Raw genomic sequence first — 7,084 nt, forward strand, 5'->3', positions numbered from 1 at the left:
TTTGGGCCCTGGAATTATGGCATTATTCAATAATTAAAAAATGTGACCCGAAATCGTACTTACGATCATCGCTTCATTTATAGCTTAAACCTGAACATTTGAAAGTTACAATAATTTATATTTTTTATTTTTGAAAGTCGTTTTTCCCCACATCTATCAAATTGGTATCATTTTCAATTTAGAATAAAACTATATAACTTCAACAACACTAAAAAGAGATTTGTTTTCCTCTCCAAAAGGATGTTTGTGTTCAATCATTCTTCTCCCTTCATCTGTATGGTCAGGTATATGAACATGTGGTATAGATAAGATTGTATATGATATAACTGTACACGATAGGAACTCTTATCATCCTCAGTTATATAGACAACATATATAGAATTTGGAGATATTAACATTAGCATATTTTCCTTTCTAAGGATGGTGTTTTTCAATGTTTTTAATTTCTGTTTATTGTTAGGTAAGTAATATTACAGAGAGTTAGGTCAAATTTCCCATGAATTTATTTCACATTAGGGCCATTTTCTTAACGTCTTTCAATTTTTACTTTGGTATCCAAAGATCTAAGACAGCAACATTTTGTCGTAAGGGAATAAGGATACTGACACATTGCATCGGTCAACCAACTCTTGATGTTGACTTATGTAGTGACGATTTCTGTCATTTCCCCTCATTTCTCTCTGTTTTCTTCCTGTTTATGTCAGGAGCACAACCCTGTCAATGAACTTCATATATTTATTGAGATATGTATACATCATGCAACATAATACGATTGGACAGAGTTCATGTTACTGCTGAGAAATGGGTAGTTGACAATTGGAAAGTTTTGAATTCCAGGTTTTCTAAACTGTGGTAAACACAGACAAATATTGTAAGTCTAACTTTTTATTGTCAAACAAGATTGGCACCTGAACATTTGTTAATGTAAATTTACTGAATTGACTTGTTGAATATAATAGTGTGTATTCTGTCTTTATTAGTTATGGTTTATGGTGAATGCGATCCTGGCTGGGAACATCGATGGAATAAATGTTATTACTTCAGCACAGAAAGCCGTAATTGGGAAGGGGCAGAGGTAATATTTATGAAAGTAAATGTTTTAAATAAAAACATGAAATGTTTCGGAGAGTTGAACACTCACATACCGGATGAACTTCGCTACATTATGAGGAATACCCCGATAATGAATCATATTCGATAGGGTCAAAATCAGTAAAACAACGTGAAACGAGACGTGTTTAATGTCGTTTCTTAGCCTATAATGGTTTACTTGTTACTCATTGTGACTTGGGTGGAGAATTGGCTCATTGACACTCATGCTACATCTCCTTATATATATATTTACTTGGTCCGCGCCTGCTAAAACCAGATATGTAAACCTTCATTCTCCATTTAATTGAGGATAAAAAAAAAACTATATGTTCAGTATTTGGATAACATTTGATTTATCATGTAAGGTTTTAGTTCGCAGTTAGTTTGATTGGTTCATAGTTGATTTTTAAACTGCAACGGCAAATATATCATGCACATTCAGAAATAGAACAAATCATCAATTAATATAATTTAAAGGTATAGAAAGGTATAGGTAAACCGGGATGAAGGGCGAAAAAGTGTCACTGGCAAATTAAGATATGCTTTATGCAGTCCATGTGTGACCATAGTGTATACTCTGGTGGATCCTTGAGATGTCACAAGTTATTAATTTACAGTAAAAGTGGTATTTAAAGTTGATGCATTTTTTTGTTTGTTTGATTGAAGTTTGAAGTATATCGACTTCTCTTGAATTGAATTTTAAATGTACGTTTTGTTATGCGTTTACTTTTCCACATTGGCTAGAGGTATAGGGGGAGGGTAAACATAAACATGTTTAACCCCGCCGCATTTTTGCTCCTATCCCAAGTCAGGAGCCTCTGGTCTTTGTTAGTCTTGTATTATTTTAATTTTATTTTCTTGTGTACAATTTAGAAATTAGTATGGCGTTCATTATCACTGAACTAGTATATATTTGTTTAGGGGCCAGCTGAAGGGTGCGGGAATTTCTCGTTACATTGAAGACCTGTTGGTGGCCTTCTGTTGTTGTTTTTTCTATGGTCGGGTTGTTGTCTCTTTGATACATTCCCCATTTCCATTCTCAATATTACATATATACATACAGCTTACAGATTATTTATTTCTTACTCTAAACAAGAAAATGCGTTTTAAAGATCCAGGAATTAAAAAAGAAAGTTAGGAATTAAATAAAAAAAGTTAGGAATGAAATAAGAAAGTTTCAATAAACGTCAGATGTCGGATTTCTAACTATTTATGTTTGATTGTTACTTGCTTAGGGTTCAATAGCAAATATTCAATTCACCACCCCCGAACACCAATGCGGACGGGAGTAGTTCAGGGGGGCAAATTTCTAGAAGTCAACCCTGGTGATTGTTTTGAAATAATTATAACTGTCAAAGGCTGTCAAACTTTTGCAGAAAGGGTGTAGACAGTATGGTTCACATCTGGTTGAAGTTAATAGTATAATTGTGTTTTGCAGAGTGGGTGTAGACAGTATGGTTCACATCTGGTTAAAGTTGATAGTGTTATTTATTTTTTCAGAGTTGGTGTAGACAGTATGGTTCATATATGGTTAAAGTTGATAGTGTAATTTATTTTTGGAGAGTGGGTGTAGACAGTATGGTTCACATCTGGTTGAAGTTAATAGTGTTATTTATTTTTTCAGAGTTGGTGTAGACAGTATGGTTCACATATGGTTGAAGTTAATAGTGTAATTTATTTTTGGAGAGTGGGTGTAGACAGTATGGTTCACATCTGGTTGAAGTTAATAGTGTAATTGTGTTTTGCAATGTGGGTGTAGACAGTATGGTTCACATAAGGTTAAAGTTAATAGTGTAATTTATTTTTGCAGAGTGGGTGTAGACAGTATGGGTCACATCTGGTTGAAGTTTATGGTGTTATTTTTTTTTCAGAGTGGGTGTAGACAGTATGGTTCACATCTGGTTGAAGTTAATAGTGTAATTGTGTTTTGCAGAGTGGGTGTAGACAGTATGGTTCACATCTGGTTGAAGTTGATAGTGTTATTTATTTTTTCAGAGTGGGTGTAGACAGTATGGTTCACATAAGGTTAAAGTTAATAGTGTAATTTAATTTTGCAGAGTGGGTGTAGACAGTATGGGTCACATCTGGTTGAAGTTTATGGTGTAATTTTTTTTCCAGAGTGGGTGTAGACAGTATGGTTCACATCTGGTTGAAGTTAATAGTGTAATTGTGTTTTGCAGAGTGGGTGTAGACAGTATGGATCACATCTGGTTGAAGTTGATAGTGTTATTTATTTTTTCAGAGTGGGTGTAGACAGTATGGTTCACATCTGGTTAAAGTTAATAGTGTAATTGTGTTTTGCAGAGTGGGTGTAGACAGTATGGGTCACATCTGGTTGAAGTTAATGGTGTTATTTTGTTTTGCAGAGTGGGTGTAGATAGTTTGGTTTATATCTGGTTAAAGTTGATAGTGTTATTTTTTTTTGGCAGAGTTGGTGTAGACAGTATGGTTCAGACCTTGTTGAAGATGAAAGTGTTGTTTATTTTTGCAGAGTGGGTGTACAGTATGATTCACATCTGGTTGCAGACAATAGTATAATTTTGTTTTACAGAGTGGCTGTAGACAGTATGGGTCATATCTGGTTGAAGTTAATAGTGTAAAAAAATAATTTGTAGAGTGGCTGTAGACAGTATGGGTCATATCTGATTGAAGTTAATAATGTTATTTATTTTTGCAGAGTGGGTGTAGATAGTATGGGTCACATCTGGTTGAAGTTGAGAGTGCAGATGAGGATGAATACATACGTACTCATTCACGAAACACCAGACGTTGTAAGTTTATTTAAACAAAAACATACAATTCTGAAATGTATCGCGAATGTATATCGGTACAATTAGCTTTAAGTTATAAACTTAGTTTCGTAACAACAACACTGTGTTTTTGCGTTTAAAATAGAAATGCATTTTCTCTTAGCTTAATTGATTGATGAACGAAGTTAATTCAGGTGCGTCAGAATTTAGAATTGTGCCATCGTTTCAAAAGGCTATCATGCAATATTTGTGCCCTCCAAAATATAACTTATGTAACTTCATAAATAAAAGAAATTTAATTAACCATTAAAAAAACTATATTCATTGCAATCGCTGGTTATTTGATATTCCAAAGTTAACACAAAACATCTCTATTCACTTTCATTTATAATCCATAACCTATGACAGGTTTCTGTTTCATTTTCCTTCAACAAGGTTAAAATATCGATGAGTATGCTATATGTTAATTTGCAGTACTAGTGTGGCTGCTGGGTTGAACTTTGTATGTCTTTCTACTAACAGCAAATTGGATTGGCTTACGAGATTCAGTAACTGAAGGTGATTGGAGATGGTCATACGGAGGAGCACGACCAGAGTATACCAACTGGGCCACCAATGAACCAGATAATATATTTGATCAAGATTGTGCATTTCTCGATTCGTTGTACAGCTATCATTGGGTATCAGGATCCTGCTGGATCGCACACAACTTTATATGCGAAAAAGAGTAGAGTATAGCTTAGACGATGATAAAAAAAAATTGATAAAGTATGGAATAATGGAAAGCACATACAATTTAAACCAAAAAAAAAGTAGGCATACCGGGTATGCGGAGATGTCGGGGCCTTTTTTTTAGCTTGGTTTAAATATGTGGTATCGGTTTTATGCATTGTAAACGTGAAGGCCATATGATGACCTTTACGTCATTTGTATCTTTTTGTGATAATTTTGTTAGTTCAATCAAGACGATAAGATGAATAAAAGGACTGCAAAAACAAACAATCAGGTGTTATCCAAAATATAACAATCGTCGTCGATTTATTCGCTCAAAATATGTAACACACATTTCTTATTAATGTCTTGGTTGCAACCAATGAATAATCTATTCATTTCATTTGTTAGAATGATTATATCAAATCCATTCATTCAATTCATAAGGTGTGTTAATTCTTCAATATTTTTAAAATTTAGTTGGACAATGATAGTTCGAATCACGGAACTTAAATAAGAAGGAAAATTAATAATGAATGCGTTTATTTTATACATATTTTTCCCAAAAAAAATGTAAATCAACACCATTTAAGGCATAAAGATTGCAAATAGTTATATTTGCTGCATGTATGGCAAAGTATAAATTTACAAATCGTTACGCAAAGTTAACGCAATATTTCAATGCAAATATTCCCATCTTCAACTGAGAGCTTAAACCTATCGACGTTAAAAGTATGTCTCAAACAGTTTTTCAGACTTTATTAAACCAACAAAATAAATGGGTAATCGTAATCGTTTATACAATAACCATTCATTATTAGAATTAAAACTGTTCAATGAATTACTTTATAAATAGTGATTTAACTTAATAATTCATTTTCTCTATTGCAGTTATCCGAGTACAGAAGTACCTGCAGTAGGGTAATGGTTAACAGAGTGTATACAATTGTGAAATACATAAGACGGAATGATTAAGTCTGACACCCAAGAAAATCCCTTTGTATAACACTATGTATTACCAGTGCGTGCCGATATTTACACTACATTTATGCTCTGCGTTTAAATTCTTTTTTTGGAATAACTAAACACACAAAAATAAATAAATTGGACATCACCTTATTTCTATAGAGAAATGATTAAAGTCATTATTGTTTTATGTTGAAAATATGTACTAAGTATGCTACTTTTTGCATCCCCCCAAAAAACAAGTATACTGTTAAAAACTTATAATATATACCAGTTTTAAAAATTAAAAAAACACACAACGTGCGTTCTACAAAAGACTTATCTGTGTTGCTCGAATCAAAAAGTTAAAAATGACTAATAAAGTACGAAGTTGAATAGCAAGGAGGACCTACATTCCGAAAGGTTTTACCAAACACAGCTAGGGCAATTTATTTCTGGGTTAAAAAAATCCTTAGTATTTTGGAAATCGATGGAGACTAACAAATTGAGAACAACAGTTTAATAATTTCTTGCGTCCGAAGCACTTTTCTGGATTTACCTTCATCAGGAACGATCAAAGCCAATATTTGAAATCAGAAGACGTATAAGTATCGAAACCGTTGAAGAGCTATATGTCAAAAATACCTAAAATAAATAGCCAAATTCATCTAAAGCCAACTTTATCTGAGGGAGTTGAAACCTAAGTTTCGTAATAATTTCAAAATTTATAAACGGACAATTTTATTAAAGTTTTTTAAATCATGTCAGTACCGAAGTACTGATAACTGAGCTGATGATACCCTCGGGGATTGATAGTCCACCAGCAGAGGTATCGACCCAGTGATGTAAAAAAAAAAACACACGTTTAATAATTTCTTGTGCTCGAAGCACTTTTCTGGATTTACCTTCATCAGAAACGTTCAAAGCCAAACATTTGAAATCAGAAGATGTAAAAGTACACCGAAGATGTATAAGTACTAAGTTTGCCTTTTTTCTCATATATGTTTTTGCTGCAATACATCATTTTAAAAATGAGTTAAAAAATGATTTTGCTGTGTTTTCAATTTTGATGCATGAACGTGAAATGTAAATATTTCGAAATACCTTTTCATTTTGTAAAACAACATTATGTCACTTATAAATTGTCATGAAATTCCAGTGTTAATTCGAAATGCGTCCTGATATAATATAAGAAATTCAGTTAAATATTTTGACTTTTCTTCCTTTAGTATGTCAAAATACAATCGTAATCCTTTATTGCATTGTAATACCATTATTACCTGTCAGTGATATGATTTATTAGTTTCACATAATTGACACATATATATAAATAAAGGCAACAGTAGTATACCGCTGTTCAAAACTCATAAATCCATGGACAAAAAACAAAATCGGGGTAACAAACCAAAACCGAGCGAAACGCATTAAATATAAGAGGAGAACAACGACACAACACCGAAACGCAACACACACAGAAACAGACCAATCATCAGACAAAACACCACGAGAATAACAAATGTAACATGAAAACCAAATACATGAATTTGGGATAGACAAGTACCGTGCCACGTCTTATCTCAATATCT

At 33.0% G+C, this 7,084-nt stretch overlaps 1 long non-coding RNA gene across 1 annotated transcript; it reads left to right on the forward strand.

The window, feature by feature from the left end:
• The first annotated feature begins 298 nt into the window (after positions 1-298).
• LOC134705119 (uncharacterized) lies at positions 299-5,634 on the forward strand. The gene is made up of 5 exons (XR_010105488.1): positions 299-460; positions 981-1,075; positions 3,770-3,863; positions 4,365-4,569; positions 5,445-5,634. It is a non-coding gene; the product is annotated as an uncharacterized LOC134705119 (long non-coding RNA).
• The last annotated feature ends 1,450 nt before the right edge of the window (positions 5,635-7,084 follow it).

Source organism: Mytilus trossulus, chromosome 2, assembly GCF_036588685.1.
Source record: "Mytilus trossulus isolate FHL-02 chromosome 2, PNRI_Mtr1.1.1.hap1, whole genome shotgun sequence".
Taxonomy (NCBI): Eukaryota; Metazoa; Mollusca; class Bivalvia; order Mytilida; family Mytilidae; genus Mytilus; species Mytilus trossulus.